At 46.5% G+C, this 22,436-nt stretch overlaps 1 long non-coding RNA gene across 1 annotated transcript; it reads right to left on the bottom strand.

Moving 5' to 3' along the window:
• Positions 1-3,837: 3,837 nt before the first annotated feature.
• LOC146821563 (uncharacterized) lies at positions 3,838-22,334 on the bottom strand. The gene is made up of 3 exons (XR_014962737.1): positions 22,089-22,334; positions 4,230-4,333; positions 3,838-3,923 (listed from the first exon to the last, which is right to left on the bottom strand). It is a non-coding gene; the product is annotated as an uncharacterized LOC146821563 (long non-coding RNA).
• Positions 22,335-22,436: the final 102 nt, after the last annotated feature.

The raw sequence follows: 22,436 nt of genomic DNA, 5'->3' as shown, positions 1-22,436 counted from the left end.
GATAATTGCCAAAGCCCGTCTCCACACACGTTTTGGACATGCTCAAACTCAGGAATTACACAGTTTGCCTGTATGTATTAATGCCATATTGTATATGGTGTAAACAGAGGTGGGAGAGCTAGCAAATTAACAGGGCGAGTGGAGCCAGAGCTGAGCTAAGGGTCTGGCTTGGCTCTTTAAGCCACTGTGCGAGTCGAGTCCTGAAAATGTTTGCCTTATAAATTATACAACAAACATCAGATAAAATATGATTAAGTCAAATCACAGTTCAAAAAAGTGGCTTTCTTTCACATGTGAAACTTTTGACATTAATATGTCAATTAACGCAGTGCATTGAGAAGTCCTTATTAAACGTTTTAGTTTTTAAACATGAACTTAGAACCTTTCTGCCCCTGGCCCCACCCTGGTAAGAGCACAGTTAGCAAAACAGAGATTCTTGTAGATAATGGCACATTATAGTATTTAAAATCAAACACAATATATTTTTGTACAGCTAATTTTTGTAACACGGGATTTTGAAGGTGGGTTCATTTGCTATAGTGAAGAAAAAGGAGGGTCAATAAAATAAAATCTTTGCCTAAGATCACTCAATTTGGTTAAGCGGGGGAATCTGTGTTTAATGCAGTTTTTCTGGTTTCAATTTGTACAAACCAGCCACTAATCGGATATCTATTTATGTCTCCTTTGTAACTCAAATATTAGTGCTTTGTTTTACCTCTTTGTGCATGAAGGTAGATGAGCAATGGTGCAGGCAGAAGCCCTATTAAAAGCTGGGCTCAAGGTTCCAACAGAACCTCGAACGGAGCAAGGCTTGAGGTTCAAGCTTTCAGCGGCTCGCCCACCTCTATGTGCAGACTATGTAGGCAATAAGTAGAATGATATGCAAAAGGTGGACTCGTTTTAATCCCACTTTTGCAAACAGGAGTTTGCTTCTGAATCAGAATTTGCTCAGAAAGGTAAACGAGTCTCATAGATGTGGTTGGGCCCTGCTTATTTGTGGGAAAGTGTGCATATCACAAGCTACACAACATACCAACCCGAGGATCCCAATGATTCGGTAAATTCAAATATCCATATCATAAAACGGTAGTCAGGATTCTCGGTGGAGTCTGTGTATTTCTGAATAAATGTACACAGCATATATGCGCTTCCGTGTCTTCTGACTTCGTTCAGCCCCTTCTGTTTAAAATTAGTTAGTCATGCACGAGCAAAATCCTTTAAAGCCTGCTTCCTATTTAATGAACAGAAGACATTGCAGCCGCTCTGTTAGCACGCTGGTTCCTACGAGCCTCTCGTACCCCTGCAGCACGGCAGCCACACCTCTGCACCTGAGGCTATGGTCCGGACTGCTCCTCTTTTTTGTTGTGTCTGCTTCGTTCTAGCCTAAGAGTAATTTACTGTCTAGGTGTGTCTATTTCTGGGTAATGTGACATACCAGAACGGATAAATTTTTGGTCTGTAAAATGGGTCTTTATTTAAAGTCCGTGGAACAAAGCTAAAATAATAAAAAGAACTGTGGGAAACTAGAATTAACAATTTAAAAGAACGCTGGTGGCAGTGCCAAAGGAGCAACGATTTGCAGGGACTGGAAGGTCATGAAAATAGGGTGGGTCGAGAGGCCGGGAAGCGGGTGGATCAAATGGAGAGGCTGGAACAAATGTAGGGGGGTGCGCAAAGGATGACAGCAGCAATAGGGAAGGAGGGTGATAAGATTCATTAAAATATGGCACCAAAACTGAACATGCTCCTGAAGAAGAGCCAGGGAGGATACTGTGTAAAAAAAGTCCCTAAGCTAAAAGCAAAAAAAGTGGAAGCAGACAAGTCCTGCGGCAATACTCCAGATCCCACAAAGTACATACAACAGATGATCCTCCAGCGTAAGTGTTGTAGGCTCAACCTAACAATTGGAAGGGGGGTGGCCTTCGACCTCTAAGACCCCATCCCCCGGGAAAATGGAATGAGAAGGGGGCCGCGCGCCACTCTTCCCGGGGACATTAGTGGCCCTAGGGTCCCCATCCCCCAGGGCCGATCTCTTGCTATTTCCTGGGGTATGGGCAGGGAAACCTGTGTAAAGCTCCTGCCAAGCGAGAGCAAATAGTAAGTCTGCCCCCAGTGCGCGGGAGCAGGAAAAATGCTCCCTCCAGCTGGGAGCGTTCTTTTAATTTGTTTCCCTGCCAGCTGTGAAGCAGTCAGAGCACAGATAAAAAAAATTGCTCCTGCATGCAGGGATCAGCATTTTTTGCTGCTCCCTGAATGTGGGAGCAATGCCGACTCCTAAGGGACGCGGGGAGCCAGCAGAGACCATGGGGGCATTAGGGCTTCCCACTCTGCCCTCATCAAAAGACACTGGGTGGCCTGGGTGGGGCCAGGGCCACCCACCATTGAATGGCAGGGCCTCAGAAGATGGGGTCCCGGAGCTGAAATCAGCCAAGCGAGTGGGGGCCATGCGCCCCCCCTCCTCATTTAGTAATTTGCAGGCCCGGAGAAAGTGGTCGTCGGGGCCGAAATCGGTCCGTGGGCCCAGGTGGCCCCCTCCACTATAATTAATAGCTAAGGCCCCAGGATGGGGTCCCTGGGGCCAATATTGTCCTGGGGGATGGGAGGCTCTGTGCCCCCCTCCTGCTTAAAAATATGACAGGGGCCCATGAGATGGGGTCCCCAGGGCCAGAAATTGGCCCACAGAGGGGGCTGCATGTTCCCCATCCCAATTACAGTAATTCCGTGCCCCAGGAGATGGGGTCCCTGGGTCACACATCCCCGGAGGAGGGGGGGGCCACATGCCCCCTTCTAAACATGGCTGGACAATGTGAAATGGGGTTCCCGGGGCTAAAATACGGTCTGGGGAGGGGGCCATGTACCCCCTCCCTAAAAAACTGTGGCAGCCCAGGGGGATGGGTCACCGGGGGCAGTAATAGGCCTTGAGAGGAAGACAGTGCAGCCACCCACCCATGTTGACTGCCAAGCCCTGGAGCCAACTGCCCTACGTGCAAGGCCAAAGGCCGTACGCTGCATGTGACTGGCTGCATGCGGGAGATTGGTCACAGGAGAGGGGGTCCCTGGGTCAGACATCAGCCTGTGGAGGGGGGGCTGTGTGTCCCCCTCCCAAATTACAGCAAGGCGGGGACACATACACCTCCTCCCCCTTTTAAATATAGCTGGGCCCCGGGAGATGGGGTCCCCGGATCCAGAAATCTGCCCAGGGAGGGGTTATGCATGCACCCATCCCCATTTAGAATAAGGAAGAGCCCTACGAGATGGAGTCCCTAGGCCCATAAAATGGCCCGGGGAAGAGGGCCATGTACCCTCTCCCTAAAATAAATGTGGCAGGCCCCGGAGGATGGGATCCCTGGGGCAGAAATTAGCCTGGGGAGAGAGGCCACACAGCCACCCACCCAGGTTGGCTGCCTTCGGGGGGTTGGCTACAGGGCGTGGTTGCAGGCCAGGCGGCCACCCCCAATGCGCACGCCAAAGGCCATGCACTGCGTGGGGTTGGCTGCATGCAGGAGGTTGGATGCAGAGCTCTGGCCAACCCCCCACCGAGTTAAAAAAAAACATAGAAATTCACTGACGTAGTCAAAGGTTACAGGGATGAATGCAAATGAACTGAGGGTAGAGGCTGTTAGAGCCCGCACCTAACAAATAAAAAGTGTCCTAATCTGTTGTATAGTGCAATAAACCAAGGAGCACTCCCCTCTATGCTGCTTAACTAGGAAACTCCTATAACAACATTAAACACAAGAGGTTCAGCACTTTTCAATCAATTGTAAAAATCCAAAGGCAATAGTTAAAAAAACAGTAAGCACACGGAATGATGTCCAAGTCCAAGCTGTAAGTGTTGTAAAAGGATTTCTCTTTATTTCATATTTTCATTAAAATAGAAGATCATAGCCGACGCGTTTCATCTCAAAGAGACTTCTTCAGGGCTATTGAAAAAACATACAGGTGTAGTTTAAGAAAGTGTTTATGTACATACGCTATGACACTGACACTACATTTAAAAACAAACAAATATTTACAATAATTACTAGGGAATCACCATCCTTATAACAATACAAAGTGCATTTCTTAACATAGTGAAAAGGACCTATATACATTGTACAGTAGATTGTAACAGGGACAATTTTACATAAAAAAATTCTCTAATGCAATTTATACAGCAATAACCAACTCTGTAGTTTACTTGATTGGTATCATTGTGGGTTAACAATCAATGATGACTAGTATCGTACCTTCACAGAGTAAGAAGAAGTTATTCTCATGGACGTTAGTACGGTTCAGCCAAGTAACTGGAGGTCCAGATTTGCGTAAAAAACTTCTACGTGGTTGGCATTATCTAAAGTGATAAATATATTGATTTATGAAACAACAATTGTTACTATTCATTAGATTTTATATACATATATAAATAAACTAGCGTTTTCAACAGTATGTGCCCATTATTCCACAACCAAATAACCTCACAATTATACAATTTCTATCATATGCCTTTTGCATTTGACGATCAAGAAGAAAAAATTGTTAGCTATCTTGCATATTGTACTATATATAAGGGAGCAGATGGAGAGATCTCTCTATCAACAAGAACAAAAACTAAACAAACCTATACAGATCACTGTATAGTGTTTTTGAAAGCACCAGGATTTATATCAACAGTATAAGGCTAAATGGCTTGTTTTTCAATAAATACTAGCAGAGGCATAAGCAGATGGTTTCATCTAGCATAGGCTTTTCAAATTGATTCGGGGGCACCACCTATAGCAAAATGTATGTCCTCAAATATTATAACCGACGTCACACTGGTAAATACAAGTGCACCATCATCCCTAGAATATTTACAAACTAAAATCAATGAGAGCACTCATCAATGTAACATGACTCTTATGTATTTTCCTCATGTGCCAAGCAAAACACTGTATACGTGGCACTGATGTATATAGCCAACCGATGATAGCACCCTACTTAGAAAAGACTAGGTCAGTTATATGTTATTAGAATATTTAAATATATATTGAGGCTCCAAATACTGGCTACCAATGGCCCCCGTGTTGTAAACAGTTCTCACATATTTTTAGATTGATGTTGCATGATTACGCTATGAATCACATGAGCTCACTATGTGGAAGACTTCGAATATTTTCGATTTTTTTCAAGTTAAAACATGAAGGTCCCAAACAAGAGCATTGTTACGATCCCCACCGGTAGGAATGTACAGCCACTATTGTTAGTGAAAAGTACCCGCTTCCATACAGCAATATCATATTGAGAGATAAAAAGGCAGCGGCCATCTTAGCATGCCCATATTACTATGCATAATACTGGTGAAGTCTTAGTTTGGGACATAAGATAACCTATGTCTGTCTCAGCTCCTAACCTCGTACATACGGTGGCCTTAAAAATATATTAATTTGCGAACAACAAACGTTGCACAAATTTACGGCCACTTGTTTTTAAACAAGAAAAAATTAACGTAGCACTTCTATAACTGTATCATATCGCATCTTTATGTAACTCACCAAAAGGGCCTTGTAACCCATTGCTTCTGTATTCCTCGATGTGTGTTACGAACATCTCGAGACGGGGGTATTTAAACCCCCCTCCCGGAAATGTCGAACACCTGTTGCAGTGTAGAGATCAAACACGTCTAAAAATGCAGCGAATAAGCCTGAAAATAAGGCGGCCATCTTAAAACAATAGACAACCATGAGTGGATGCACTGATTTCAATAGACTGCATCCCGTGGAACGATATATCAACATCATGTAAAACCAAATTAATGATATACCGGTGCCGAGCTCCAAACCGAGTAAAGATACAGAAAATGCTAGAGTTACAGTAGCATCAGTGCAATAGAACGCTAAGTATATGTACAATAGAATTAATCACCCATGTGCTTTTAACACAGACAACTGAGTCATATTAGACCAAACAAGCCTATCTCTATAGTTTAGAAAATCCTGAATTACAATTCCAACTTGGAACTGAAAAGATGACATCTTGTTAGCTGCCATTTATAAATGATAGACGGTGCGAATAAGACAAGCGCAAACTAATGGTCGCACCGTTTTATTCGAAAATAAGATCACCCTAGCGAACAGACCATTTATATGAAATAGTCCATGCTAGTTTTGATCAAAAATCGGGTTGAATGTGATTGTGTATCAAATAATATGTCCATAGAAAAGTGCAAAGCAGGGGACCACAAACAAGATTTAGTGAAGTCCAACAGTCACATACACAACATGTACAATATCCCAAGCAGAGCCTCACCACTTATGTTATGTCTTCAGCAACCACATTTATAACATTCTAAGAAAGAATTGGCATTTACTTGATACTGAAGGCTTTCCGGCTAACATAATATCTAACAAACCTAGAGTAGTTTACCGGAAGAGCAGGACATTTAGAGACATACTAAGTCCTAGTTATGTCAAGAGCGCCCAAATTTCTGCTCCCACTTGGCTACCAGAGAAACTCTTTGGTTTTTTTTTTTGATAAACAAATTTTTATTGTGTTTTGCGGCATAAAAGACAGTATCAAGAGTAAGATACAGCAGTGCATTGAACAAGGCATCAGTAACTGCATTTGGATAAGCATCAATAAACCATTGCAAAGACCCTCCCACCCTCCCCCATCCTCCGTCCCCACCCCCCGCGCCCCCACCCTTCAAATCATGCCCCCCAGCCACTTCCCCCATATCTTGCGGAATTTTTTGGGGCAGCCTCGCGCAGCACACAACGACCGCTCCTGGGCCGCACACCAGTCCACCCCTCTACTCCAGGTAGCCACTCTGGGTGGGTCCGGTTGTGACCATACTGCCGCTATGTCTCTCTTAGCCACCATAAGGGCAGTGGTGAGGAAGTACTTTTCGTTACGGGATCCGTCGATCCCATCCATGATGCCCAGCAGGGCCATTCTAGGCTCATGGGGAACCTCCCAACCCAAGACCTCCGCTAGCTCAGTTTCAATCGCTGCCCAGTAATCGTGTAGACGGGAACAAGACCACACCATGTGGAAAAAATCTGCCGGAGCCACCCCACACCGGGTGCAGGAGGCGTCCACGCGGAGACCCGCCCGGTACAGGCGGTCTGGGGTCAGATAGGCGGTGTGTAGGTAGTAGATTTGGATGAGCCGCAGCCTAGCGGAGGTGGTAAGCGACCGAGGGCCCATAAGGGCGTCCCTCCAGTCCGCCTCGTCCAGGGGTCCCACCCAGGCCTCCCATCGCTGTTTGAGCCCGCTCCAGTCCACCGGGGAATTGTTAATCAGGGATTTGTAAATGCGGGATATACCCCCCTTTCCCAGATACCCCAGCATCACCTGAGCTTCAGGTGGGCTATGGGGAGGCAGTCTGGAGTCTAGAGGGACGTGAGCCCGGACCGCGTGGCGCAGTTGAAGGTAGCGGTAGAATTGGGAGGGCCGCAGCGAGAAGCGGGTCTGAAGCTCTTGGAAGGAACACATGCGGCTCCCACGCCATAAGTCGCCCAGACAGGAGATACCAAGAAGATCCCACTGCCGAAAGCCCGCCAATCCCACCACCTCCCGCAGCCAGGTCCCGTGCCAAAGCGGAGTGAGTTGTGTGGACGTCCCCGACCATCTAGTGTGCCGCAGTGCCGCGCGCCACGCGAGGAAAGGAGCCCGCACGACGTCGGGGAGTGATAGGGGGACCGTTGTGCCATAGAGCATGTTTTGGATGGAGGAGAACCCAAGGCCTTGCACCTCGAGACGGTAAGCCGGGTCGCCCCAGCCTCCCGAGAACCAGTCATGGATCACCAGTAACTGGGTGGCCAGGTAATAAAGATATAGATTGGTCATGCTCAGACCGCCATCATAGGAGGGGACCCTGCATCGATCCAAGGCCAGCCGAGGCCTACCGCCGCCCCAGAGGAATTTGGTCACCATTTTATCCAGGTCTCGGAACCACGGGCGCGGAAAAGGGCATGGAGTATTTTGTAGTATGTAAAGAAATTTGGGGAGGATCATCATCTTGTATAGAGCGACTCTCCCTAGCGGATTCAATGGGAGGGACTGCCACCGGAGCATGTCTGACCTGGTTTTGTTGACTACCGGAGCCACATTAAGGGCCCAGCATAGTTCCGGAAGGAGGGTGACCCAAATCCCCAGGTATTTAAAGGAGAGTCTCCGGAGGGGGATGTCCGACTGCCAGTCGAAGCATTCCCGCGACGGGTGTAGCGGGACTAGGACGGATTTTTTGGGGTTCAGGTGAAGACCCGACGCTTGGCCAAATCGATGGAGGATCCGACGGACCCGGGGTCCCGAGGTCGCTGGGTCCGAGAGATAGAGGAGGACGTCGTCCGCGTATAGGGCGATTTTGTCGGGGGCCACATCCGGCCATTCCCATCCTCGAAGAACAGGATCCGCGCGAATCAGCACCGCCAGGGGTTCCATCGCCAGAGCGAAAAGGAGGGGCGAGAGCGGACAACCCTGGCGCGTCCCCCGGCCTATGGGAAATGGGCGAGAAAGTGCCCCATTGACCAACACACGGGCCCGCGGGCGCGCATAGAGGACCATTACCATGGCTCGGAACCGGGGGCCGAAGCCCATACGCTCCAGGACCTCACCCAAGTACGCCCATCCCACGGAATCAAAGGCTTTTTCAAAGTCGACCAAGAGGAGGGCCAGATAGGGGGAAAGGCGGCCGCGGTGCGCCATCGCGAGGTGGAGGCGCCGTAGACAGTGTCTGGTCCCCCGCTCCGGCATAAAGCCACATTGGTCCGGATGGACCAGGGAGGCGAGCGATGGGCGTAACCGTTGCGCCAGGACCGTGGCATAGATTTTGAGTTCTGTGTTAATAAGGGATATCGGCCGGTAGTCGGAGCAGGACCGCGAGGGAGGCTGTGTCTTGGGGAGTACAACTATGGTTGCTGTATCCGTTTCGGGCCGGAACGAGCCCGTCTCCACCACGGCCGCAAAGAGGTCTCGAAGCCTCGGGGCCAGTGTCTCACGGTAGTGAGCGTAATATTCCTGGGGGAATCCGTCAGGTCCCGGGGTCTTCCCGGGTGCCAGGCGGCCGATCGCTTCTTCAATCTCCTGTAGCTCGATCGGCGAATCCAGGGTCTCAGAAATCTCAGGCTGCAGCCGCGCAAGTGTCGCCCCGTTTGTTCCCAGTAGCTCATTCAGGGAGAGCGTGGACGGTCGGAGACGGTACAGCCGGGAGTAGTAGTCAGCGAATGCCTGGGCTATCGCCACTGAGACCGTGTGGACTCCACCCGCGGGGTCCGCGATGGCTGGAATGATCCTGCCCGCCCGGGGATAGGTCGCCAGGCGGTGGAGAAGAGTGCCGTTTTTGTCTCCCCAACCGTACACCCGGGCCACCGAGGAGCGCCATAGGATCTTCGCCGCTTCCAGGGAGTGCAGGCGAATCTCTTCCCGCAGGAAGGCCAAGCGACGAGACCGTGCGGCATCGGCTAAGTTACCCAGACTACGCTCCAGTTCTAAGGCCTGGGCCTCACAGTCCGCGAGCTTCTGGGATTGAGCCCGTCGTTGACGTTGCAGGTGCCCTTTAGCGGCGCCCCGAACAGTCGCCTTGCCAGCCTCCCAGAGGACGGCGGGGGAGACGACAGAGCCCTCATTATGAGAGTAGTAGTCGACTATCTCGCCCCCGACCGCCCTCCGAAAAGCCTTGTCGTGAAGGAACCAAGCGTTCAGACGCCATATCGGACGGGCAGAGAGGGGGGGGGGACCGAGAGCGAGGAGCACCGGCGAGTGGTCCGAAAGGCCCCTCGGAAGAATGCGTGCGTCCCGCACCCCCACGCAGTCGGTAGAGGGCACAAAGATGAGGTCGATCCGGGCGTGGGAGTGATGGGCCGCCGACGTGTGGGTGTATTGGCGCTCCTGCGGGTGCCAGATCCTCCAGACATCGCAGAGGCCCTGGGATTCCGCCCAAGAGGAGAGTTGTTTTGCGCGGGCGACGCGGGTCGAAGAGACCGGACCCGTCGAGTCCATATGGGGCGAGTAGACAGCGTTAAAGTCCCCGCCGAGTATCAGGGCCCCTGCAGGAAGTGTCGGGAGGATATCCGCTGCGTGGGAAAGGGCTGACGGCAGGAGGGACGGTGCTGCGTAGAGGGACATCAGGGTAAGGGGTCGGCCCTCCAGAGTGCCACACACTACCAGTAGCATACCCTGTGGGTCTAAAAGCACCCGAGTCAGGACAAAGGGAAAAGACTTGCGAAGCAATATGGCCACCCCCCGGGATCCCCGAGCAAAACCTGAGTGCCATACCCTGTCATAGCCGTAACGGCCAAGGAAGGGGCAGTTGTTACCCAACAAGTGAGTCTCCTGGAGGAGGAGTACATCGATCTCTGCCCGTTGTGCATATTTGAGGACCGCCATGCGTTTGAAACGGTCCAGGAGGCCATTGACGTTCCAGGAAAGTATGCGCATGGCGGCCCTAGGGACAGGTGGGTCAGCCATAATCAAGGACAGAAGAATGAGCCAGTGGAGGCGCGTCCGAGTAGGTGCCCAGAGAGGAGGGACAGCGGAGCGCCGGGTGAGAGAGCGGGATAGACAGTACATGATACCTTAGCACAACAGATAAGGGGGAGTCACCCCCACCAACAAATTCTCCCCAACGAGGAAGAAGCAACCCCAAACCAACCCCAACCCCCCACCCCCCGCCCTATACTTCGAAAACGGAAGCATCTGTCGCCCGAACCAAATGGAAGAACCACCAAACTAAAACGCTTGGGCTTGAGCGCTAGTGGACCCCTGATACATCAAAAGTGAAGCCTGATTTACCTGCCCTGGCCTAGAGCAACACTGACAGCGGGACGTTCCACCCCCGCCCAAACATTTCCCACCCCCCCCCACCCCAAAGGTAAGCAAAGAAAGTCAGATGGTAGGGCTGCGAGAGAGGTCCGAAGTGTCCGCCAATTCAACCGGGTGGGTTGCAGGGCCTGTAAGCCGAGGTGACGCGGCCCGCCGCCCATCCGCCACGGGACTGGCGTGCGCGGCTGAGGAGGCCGATGAGGTTCTCGATCTCTGGCTTGGCCGGCCCCCAGAGCGCGTGGTGATCGCCTCCCCCGTTGTGCGCTCCCGGGGCAATGTCCGATGCCGCCGACGGGTCTTCGATGTCCGGGGTCTCCCCCGTCTCCCCCGAGGACCCAGAGGCGATCCGCGCCCAGAATGCTGCAAGGGGTGCTCCTCCGCCAGCCAGGTCCAGGCCGCCAGCGGGGTATCGAAGAAGAGAGTCTTTTGCTGGAAGATGACCCGGAGGCGGGCTGGGAATTGGAGCTGGTATTGGAGTCCCAGGGAGCGCAGTTTTTGTTTCACTTCAATGTAGGAGCGGCGCAGCTCCTGGACTTCGCGAGTGTAGTCCGGGAAGACCATGATTTTGTGGTTCTGATAGTGGAGGGCATCCCTGCGCCGGGCTTCACGGAGAATGGCATCGCGGTCACGGAAGTTCAAGAGCTTTAGGATGAACGGCCGGGGTGGAGCCCCTAGGGGCCTGGGGGCCAGGGAGCGGTGGGCTCTCTCCACCACGAACGAAGCCGACAGGCTGTCCTCCGGCATCCAGGATCGGAACCAGCGCTCCATGAAATCGTCCGCCCGGCCCGATTCAACTCCTTCCGGGAAACCCACCAAGCGCAGGTTGCTGCGTCGGGCGCGATTTTCCGCATCCTCGACCCGGCGGTGCAACTCCTTAGAGTGGGTGGTCAACTCCCGAACCTGGTCTTGCAGCTGGCGGATGTCGTCCTCGGCCGTGGATATCCGGGACTCAGCTTCTGAAATGCGGGCGGTGGCGTTCCTCAGATCTTGCCGGAGAAGAGCAACGTCCACTTTGACCTCACCCACCATGCCCTCGAGCGAGGCGCGGGACGAGTTGATGGCCTGCAGGATGGCAGCCAGGTCTGCAGCAGGGGCCGGGGCCTGTTCGCCCGTGGGGCCGGGCCCCTTGTCGGAGGTTGTGAATTTGTCCATCCTGGTTTGGGTGGCCCCGGACACCGGCTTGGCGGCTCTGTCCTTACCCATTTCTGGGCCGTCCGTCAGCGAAGGAGGGCAACTAGCCGGTGACAGGCCCGTGGGACGGCAGCGGGCAGCTGGGCCGCCGCGGGACAAACAGGAGGCTCGTCCGGGAGGGCCACCGGCCGGGAACGGCCCGGAAGCACCAGCCTCAGCGGTCAAGCCCCGCCGGGCAGCCCAGCAAAGCGGGATCCAGCAATGTAGGTCTCAGTGCCAGGCCCCCGGCCGTCGCCCGGGCCCCCCAGCCGGCCGCCGCAGGGCCGCAACCTCCGGCGCAGCCCAGGTCTCCAAGGGAACAATTAGCCGGGTCTCCCCTCAGTGCCCAGGAGGGGCAAAGTGTCACTCGTCAGGGTCCGCAGCCGGGATTCCAAGCGATGGAGGGGGGGGGGGAGAGGAGGGGGGGACAGCACATACACCCCCTCCGACCGCCGGTATGCGGCCCGAATCCGCGAGGGCCCCCCCGCACCCGGAGTCCGCAGCCGGTCTGGGACGATGGAGCCGGTTCCGCGCCGCCACCAGGAGGAGAGGGGAGGGAGAAGGGGGGGGAGCCAGGGGCCCAGGCCCCCCCGGCCGCCGACACACGGCCCGATGGGGGGGGGCTCCCCCGGACAGCCAACCCCGCAGTTGCCCCGATGCAGCGGTCGCGGCCAGCCCCACTCACCGCCTGATTCGCCGCTCTGCGTCACGCGGGGGGGTCCGATCCAGCACCCCCGGGGCTCCGGATGGCGTCAGCAAAGCAGGGCAGCACCGGGCCAGTGTCAGCAGCACCCGCGGGAGCCCCGCGGCCACCGCGTCCCCCAGCCAGCAGTTTTAGGCCTGCTCCCCTCGTGGGCGCCGCGGGCTAAATTTCTTCAGCGTGGCCGCGCCGCGGTTCCACAGCCGCCCCTGCACGCCGTCGGTCTGGCTCCGCGACGGCTAGGGAGGCTCCCAGAGCCCGCAGCGCCCCCAGATTCGGTACGGGGCGGCAGGGCAGCTTCACGGACCCCCGCACTCCGAGGGAGCCGGCCAGGGCAGTCCAGGAAAGGAGGAAGCCGGATTTGCGGGGACCGATGCCGGGAGCCTTAGTGAAAGGCGGCCATGCCGGTCAGGCGCCACCTAGCGCTCCCAACTCTTTGGTTTTTACACATGCGGAAATTGCTGCATATGTAAGCTTGGTTCGAAAAAGCTCAAAAAATTCAGTGGCAGTCAGTCGCGAAAGTTTTCTATAAACTGTTTTATGAACTGCAATACAACATTTACGGTATACATGATCACATGTGCCTGTAAAAAGGTGTACATTGGCAGCAGTATTCGCAGTCTTGAACTGTGAATACAAGAACATTCGAGAGCCATAAAAAATTGTGATGTCAAATATCCAGTTGCCATGCACATACACCATGATCAACCCTCGAAGGTGATAAAAATATCACCTTCAGTGGCATTGATCATGTCAAGATGCCAGAGAGAGGAGGGGATACAGAGTTGATACTTAGACAACGAGAGGCGTCTTGGATATGTCGCCTCAGAACAGGCAAGTTTGGGCTCAACACCAATGAGGAGTTGCATCACTTTCTGTGAGACAATTGAGAGAGAGTCTGCTGTAAACATAAATTGGCCTGCAATGAGAATGGGTTGTTATCTCTAATTGCATAATCGTTTGTAGAATAAGATCATATTAACTGTTATGTTTTGTGCTTGTATATATTTGATAATATTGCAGGGAAAAGGACTGACCATTCATGTTTGTCCTGGATTACACATGATGTAAAACTCGGAATGTATTTATTCATCATTTGAGTATTGACTGACGATATGATAAAGGATTGTTACAGATTTAAGGCACTATGTATCCTCATTAGTTTATGATTGTGAAACATGCACACCTTGATGTATATGTTACAAAGATTATGTGGATATAGGATAATTACAACTTAACAATGATTGCCATTTCAAAGAATAGAAACTTCCTGCAAAGAATTTTGTGACTCGCCATTACAAAATACATGCATGATTTTTTACCCTTTTTTAAATTTACTCTATGTTCTGTTTCTTGCAAATAATGTAAGTGCTGAGGCTCTGCTTGGGATATTGTACATGTTGTGTATGTGACTGTTGGACTTCACTAAATCTTGTTTGTGGTCCCCTGCTTTGCACTTTTCTATGGACGTATTATTTGATACATAATCACATTCAACCCGATTTTTTATCTAAACTAGCATGGACTATTTCATATAAATGGTCTGTTCGCTAGGGTGATCTTATTTTTTAATAAAACGGGTTGACCATTAGTTTGTGCTTGTCTTATTCACACCGTCTATCATTTATAAATGGCAGATAACAAGATGTCATTTTTCAGTTCCAAGTTGGAATTGACATTCAGGATTTTCCAAACTATAGAGATAGGCTCGTTCGGTCTAATATGACTCAGTTGTCTGTGTTAAAAGCACACGTGTGATTAATTCTATTGTACATATACTTAGCATTTTTAGTTAATCAAAGATTCCACAGCCGACCAATGTCGCGCACATCAGTGTCATAGTCCCATAAACATGTAGATCCTGTGCCAATCAACTCCGAGACCTGCTGTGTTTAGATCTCACTGGAAAACCAGAGACGAAAAATGAAGAAAAATGGAGGTGGCACCAGGTATGAAGTCACAACTTCGTGAGAACGAGTTGGTTCAAAGTAATACTTTATTCTTCTTTGTATGCAATATAAAAGCAACAGCCAACGCGTTTCGTTCCTTTTTAACGGAACTTCATCAGGGCTGCAATCAACACAAAACAACGTATAAATAACGACATAAATACAGACAGGAACATTTGATAAGAAAAGACATTATAAACTCATCACATTCATGGCACCAAAACTTAGATCACAGACATATATATAAGAAAACAGTTAATACACCATGTCAAACAACACATATAGACACTACTAATCACCATCACAAACGATATATTCCTTTATAATACATATATATATATATACAAACTTAAGAACAACCAATTTATACAGATTAATACTATTTACAATCATATGAATCAATTACCTCACTTAGGGGAAAAAGAAAGAAGAGAAAGGAAAAAGGCGAGGGGAGAAATAGGACAAATCAATAAGTGATATAATACCATATATGATTGAAATGAATATAATTAAACATACTCCAGGTGATACGATAAGATCATGGTATTTCCAATGTGAATAGGTGATACAAATAAAATCATGATATTTTCAGTGTGAGTAGGTGGATAAGTAAATGAGATCGCACCAGAGAGTAGTCAAAATTGTTCGTTTATGAATAATTTCTCTGTAAGTGTCCAAGATAAGGGTCATCAAAGTATGGTATAGTTTATCTACAAATGAGCGAATAACACCCATTATGGTCCCAACAAATTATAGTTTCAATACAAAAGTAGCTCCCCCAATCTAAGTACCTGGGGAGGCAGTTCATTGAAATTAATTGCGCACCTATTAATGTGACATGAGCAAACAGGGGACACCCCAAAAAACATAGGGAACTATGTAACCAAAGGGACCCGCCCATCCCAACGACATATGAGCACTTCCTGTATCCGTACATAACCAATGTCCCAGATATTATGATAATTTGGTGGGACCATAATGGGTGTTATTTGCTCATTTGTAGATAAACTATACCATATTTTGATGACCCTTATCTTGGACACTTACAGAGAAATTATTCATAAACTAACAATTTTGACTACTCTCTGGTGAGATCTCATTTACTTATCCACCTACTCACACTGAAAATATCATGATTTTATTTGTATCACCTATTCACATTGGAAATACCATGATCTTATCGTATCAGCTGGAGTATGTTTAATTATATTCATTTCAATCATATATGGTATTATATCACTTATTGATTTGTTCTATTTCTCCCCTCACCTTTTTCCTTTCTCTTCTTTCTTTTTCCCCTAAGTGAGGTAATTGATTCATATGATTGTAAATAGTATTAATCTGTTTAAATTGGTTGTTCTTAAGTTTGTATATATATATGTATTATAAAGGAATATATCGTTTGTGATGGTGATTAGTAGTGTCTATATGTGTTGTTTGACATGGTGTATTAACTGTTTTCTTATATATATGTCGGTGATCTAAGTTTTAGTGCCATGAATGTGATGAGTTTATAATGTCTTTTCTTATCAAATGTTCCTGTCTGTATTTATGTCGTTATTTATACGTTGTTTTGTGTTGATTGCAGCCCTGATGAAGTTCCATTAAAAAGCAACGAAACACGTTGGCTGTTGCTTTTATATTGCATACAAAGAAGAATAAATTATTACTTAGAACCAACTCGTTCTCACGAAGTTGTGACTTCATACCTGGTGCCACCTCCATTTTTCCTCATATACTTAGCATTCTATTACACTGACCCTACTGTAACTCTAGCATTTTCTGTTTCTTTACTCGGTTTGGAGCTCGGCACCGGTATATTATTAATTTGGTTTTACATGATGTTGGATATATCGTTACGCGGGATGCATTCTATTGAAATCAGTGCACCCACTCGGGGTTGTCTATTGTTTTAAGATGGCCGCCTTATTTTCAGGCTTATTCGCGGCAGTTTTAGACATCTTTGATCTCTACACTGCAACAGGTGTTCGACATTTCCGGGCGGGGGGTTTAAATACGCCCGTCTCGAGATGTTCGGTTTCGTAACGCACAACGAGGAATACAGAAGCGATGGGTTACTAGGCCCTTTTGGTGAGTTACATAAAGATGCGATATGATACAGTTATAGAAGTGCTACGTTTAATTTTTTCTTGTTTAAAAAGGAGTGGCCGTAAATTTGTGCAACGTTTGTTGTTTGCAAATTAATATATTTTTAAGGCCACCGTACGTACGAGATTAGGAGCTGATACAGACATAGGTTATCTTATGTCCCAAACTAAGACTTCATCAGTATTATGCATAGTGAGATATGAGCATGCTAAGATGGCTGCTGCCTTTTTATCTCTCAATATGATATTGCTGTATGGAAGCGGGTAGTTTTCACTAACGATAGTGGCTGTACATTCCTACCGGTGGGGACCGTAACAATGCTCTTGTTTGGGAACTTCATGTTTTAACTTGAAAAGAATTGAAAATATTCGATGTCTTCCACATAGTGAGCTCATGTGATTCATAGAGTAATAGTGCAACATCAATCTAAAAATATCTGGGAACTGTTTACAACACAGGGGCCATTGGTAGCCAGTGCTTGGAGCCTCAATATATATAAAAACATTCTAATAACATATAAGTGACCTAGCCTTGTTTAAGTAGGGTGCTATCATCGGTTGGCTATATACATCAGTGCCACGTATACAGTGTTTTGCTTGGCACATGAGGAAAATACATAAGAGTCATGTTACAATGATGAGTGCTCTCATTGATTTTAGTTTGTAAATATTCTAGGGATGATGGTGCACTTGTATTTACCAATGTGACGTCGGTTATAATATTTGAGGACATACATTTTGCTATAGGTGGTGCACCCGAATCAATTTGAAAAGCCTATGCTAGATGAAACCATCTGCTTTTGCATCTGCTAGTATTTATTGAAACACAAGCCATTTAGCTTAATACTGTTGATATAGCTCCTGGTGCTTTCAAAAACACTATACAGTGATCTGTATAGGTTTGTATAGTTTTTGCTCTCGTTGATACAGAGATCTCTCCATCTGCTCCCTTATATATAATACAATATGCAAGATAGCTAACAATTTTTTCTTCTTGATCGTCAAATGCAGAATGGCATATGATAGAAATTGTATAATTGTGAGGTTATTTGGTTGTGGAATAATGGATCGTCAAATGCAAAATGGCATATGATAGAAATTGTATAATTTTGAGGTTATTTGGTTGTGGAATAATGGGCACATACTGTTGAAAACGCTAGTTTATTTATATATGTATATAAAATCTAATGAGTAGTAACAATTGTTTCATAAATCAATATATTTATCGCTTTAGATAATGCCAACCACGTAGAAGTTTTCACGCAAATCTGGACCTCCAGTTACTTGGTTGAACCGTACTAATGTCCATGAGAATAACTTATTGTTACTCTGTGAAGGTACGATACTAGTCATCATTGATTGTTAACCCACAATGATACCAATCGAGTAAACTACAGTTGTTATTGCTGTATAAATTGCATTAGAGAATTTTTTTATGTAAAATTGTCCCAGTTACAATCTACTGTACAATGTATATAGGCCCTTTTCACTGTGTTAAGAAATGCACTTTGTATTGTTATAAGGATGGTGATTCCCTAGTAATTATTGTAAATATTTATGTTTGTTTTTAAATGTAGTGTCAGTGTCTTAGTGTATGTACATAAACACTTTCTTAAACTACACTTGTATGTTTTTTCAATAGCCCTGAAGAAGTCTCTTTGAGACGAAACGCGTCGGCTATGATCTTCTATTTTAATGAAAATATGACATCAAGAGAAGTCCTTTTACGACACTTACAGCTTGGACATCATTCCGTGTGCTTACTGTTTTTTGAAATATTGCGTTTGGATTTTTACCATTTATTGAATAGTGCTTAACCTCTTATGTTTAAAGGTTTCAGGGATGTTATAGTTAGGAAACAGAATTTTAAAAAACCATAGAAATTCACTAAAAAGCCCAAACGTTACAGGGAAAGTATAGTTAGGTTATGAATTTGCACACAAAAACCATAGAAATTCAGCTGTTATAGTTATCTCAAGTAACTGTAACTAAGGTAACTGTAACTCGCTCCCTCGCCATGCACTGCTAATTACCCCACATATTCGATCACTCATGATATCTTCTATGACATCATTGATAATATCAGCGCAACATTTGCAGTAAAGTTATTGATGAGAAAACTGTGCATGGCAATAGAGTGAGTTATAGTTACCTTAGGGTACAAGCTATAGTGACTTGAGATAACTCTAACAGCTTAATTTTCATGGTTTTGACAGTGTAAATTCTGAACCTAACTATAACATCCCTGTAACCTTTGTTTTTTTTGTGTGAATATATCTAAGTATAAAAATATATTTTTGGGCTATCATTTTATTCTTAAAGCAGTTAATAAACGGTTAAATTAAGTGACGGCGAGAATGGTCCAGAGTCTGCACTTTGATTCACTTAATTTCTAAATTACAAGAGTAGGATTTTTAAATGTAATCCATTTCCGGGAGGTGAAATGTACGGGCTGATTGTCTACCAAGGCTGCATTTACAATCTATTGAGGATTGTGGTGATTGTGATGAGGGTGAATGCACAGTAACTTTGTTGATGCTTTACATTTGTGTACAGGTATTTAACGTTATTCGTTATTCTAAAACAATTTCCCTCCCATCAGGTTTCTTTACTCTACTTAACCTCTCTGTTTACCTCTGGAATAGACAGTCCTACTACTTTCCTCATATCTACTCTGCAGAGGGATATTACACCTAATAAGCCGAGATGAGCGGCTTGCTGCCCTCCAACTCTATCATGTGTATGTTTTATTCTCTGTTTTTTTTATCTCTTCCCTGTCTGACAGTCCCTTTCTTTTCTAGGTTGCTATTTTTGTCCTGATGAAGACCCTTTCCAATTCTTTGTCCTAGGCTTAAAATATTTACTTGAGATCAACCACTTATTCATTTATTAGAAGGACACCAATATTGTGACGTTACATGACTTTGCTTTCACGTATACACAATTCTTAGAACTATGGCCTGTTGGTTGATTACTTTTTTGGATCATGTATCTATATTTTGAGTGTTGTGAACTGCATATATATTCTCCACATCATCGCAGTTGGTCACTTTTGCACTGCACCGCAACCTATAGCACCTATGTATTCTATTGAGATTGTCACATGAGGATTCTTGAATATGATTAATCCAACCCTTAAAACTAAATTTTCATTGCCTTTACTCCTTCTGTCACTTTCCTTGTGAGTAGAAATCTATTTTCTATATACTTGCAAAGTTGAAAGCATAAAAGAAGATGCTGTTGAGCTGGAAGATCAAAGTTCGTTTTGTAAATTTAATGTAGTTCTACTCACTAGTGAACAAGCTTAAGTTTTAAAGCATAGTTGAGAAAATCACAAATACAAAACGTTTGAGATACAGTATATAACAAGACTGATGAATGTGATGTAAATTAAGGCGAAGAGTATGTGTAGCTAGGTGAAGTGAAAAATTTGTATAATAGCAATGAGGACAATAATTATGAGGTTATCTCATTGAATGTTGATGCATCAACCAGTCATGTGAGTGAACAACAAAATAAAGATTTACAAGGTTATGGAGCAAATAATATTGTTAATCAATAAGGTGAAATAGCTTACTTTCACATATAAGTGAACATGAATTATGCTGAGTTCAATGTTTCTATTTGTATCTTACTATTCACATACAAGCAAACATTTTGAAATAAAAGGGAGGGAGATTTCGAAATAATAATCGGGGGACTATATTTTCGCCACAGACTTACATTGAAGCAGATGGAATTTCAGGCAGGAGACTGCTAAAATAAAGCGGTTAAAAAATTAGGAATGTTAGCATGTCATGGCATTCCAGGAAGGACAATTACCTCCCTTTGTGCTGCACAGTTAACAGTTTCCATTGGGCTAATGACATAGGCAAAGTGCTTGATTACACTCACCTCCTGATCCTTCTGGACCTATCCGCAGCCTTTGACACTGTTAATCACAACACTCTTCTGAACACTTTAAAGCTAAGAATGGGTTTTAAAGGCACAGTGCTCAAATGGTTCGAATCATTCCTCTCAGGCAGCTCCCAGAGGATCAAAATAGCAAATTCTCTGTCCACATCAATGGCTGTTGGACAAGGCGTCCCTCAATCCTCGCACCCACACTGTTCATCCTTTATATTGAACTGCCGGGTAATCTCCTAAAAAAATCTGGGATTCATTATCACTTATATGCAGATGATACCCAAATCAACCTAAAGGTATCTTCCACTCATGACATTTCAATCCTCAACACCACTCTCAACTCCATCCACCACTGGCTGTCAACTCATCAACTAATTCTGAATCCTTCCAAAACAGAATTCCTCCTCCTCTTGACCTCACTATCTCCTCCTCCTATCCAATCTTGGATGAACAATCTGGACTTTCTCAACAACAAACCTATCATTGTTGGCAGTGCCAAATTTCTAGGCGTCATCCTAGACAAAAGGCTCAACTTACAGTCCCATAACAATTCCATCGCCAAGAATGCACGCTACCAACTGCGCCTTCTATGGGGGCTTCGGCGCTTCTTTCCTGAACAAGACCTAAAATCCTTGGTCCAATCTTTGGTACTTTCCAGATTGGACTACTGCAACTCTCTCCTTGCTGGCCTCCCCAGATCCCACCTATCCCCTCTAAAATCCATCCTCCTCTCAGCAGCTTGCTTCGTATATGGGGCTAAAAGAAATGATAACATCACACCCTTACTGTTGTCTCTTCGCTGGCTTCCTATTGAAGCAAGGTCAATTTACAAGACTGCCTGTATCACCCACAAAGTGTTGCCGAGCTCCACCCTACGCTATCTGTATCTGGCTAATAAACTCAAAATCTCTGGAGGCTCTAGAACTTCAGGCAATGCAGAAAACTTACTGCTCGAACCTCCTACCTTCAAAAGGGAAAGATTTATAGCCCAATCCTTTTCTGGTAATGCAACCAGAATCTGGAACTCACTTCCTCAATCCCTCCGAACCACCACCTCTTTCCGGACCTTCAAAACTGATCTTAAAACTCTCCTCCTCCAAAGGCACTTCCTGGAATAATTCAACTTATTTCTTGACCCTTTCGTCCATCTAGCAATCACATTAGGTCAACTTAGTAAATATGTATTTTACTCCTGCTTTTAACCTAACACTGACACCTAATTTTTTTAACATTATAAACATACAAATAGTTAGATTTGGAACTGCATATATGTAACTCATTAGCGTGCTCAGTCTTTCTTGTGTACCTTTGTAACTGTATATATGTAACATAGCGTGCTTAGTGTATCTATGTAACTTACCTGGTTCTTTTGTAAAGCGCTCTGCCACCGTTGGGTAAAGATTGCGCTATATAAAACTGCATTAAATAAATAACTAAATAAATAACTAAATAAATAAATATATAAAAACCTACTTCATGTGCAATATTTCCTGTGCATCGCTGCAAACTGGCTTCTTAGTTCCTTTGCAAGTAGTGGCTGTAATCACGCACACATATTTGTAACCGTTTAAATATTACATTTACCAAAGACCACGCTCAGTTGCAATGAATCGTTGCCTTGCACAGACCAACAGAAGCAGCAGTAAACTTGAGGACTTTTTAAGGTGTCAGGCCTCACAACCAGACATCTACAGCGCAATGTATTCGCTCGCTGCTCCTAAATCCCACCCGTCCCTGCACACGCCCTAAGCCGTGGCCCCCAGAACTGTCCAACCAAGAGCCGCTTCCACCAAAACAGAACTGGAAAGAGGCGGGCCCGGC

This window comes from Triturus cristatus, chromosome 6, assembly GCF_964204655.1.
Source record: "Triturus cristatus chromosome 6, aTriCri1.1, whole genome shotgun sequence".
NCBI classification, from domain to species: Eukaryota; Metazoa; Chordata; class Amphibia; order Caudata; family Salamandridae; genus Triturus; species Triturus cristatus.
The sequence above is the reverse complement of the archived record's forward strand: the minus strand, read 5'-3'. Positions and strand labels throughout refer to the sequence as shown.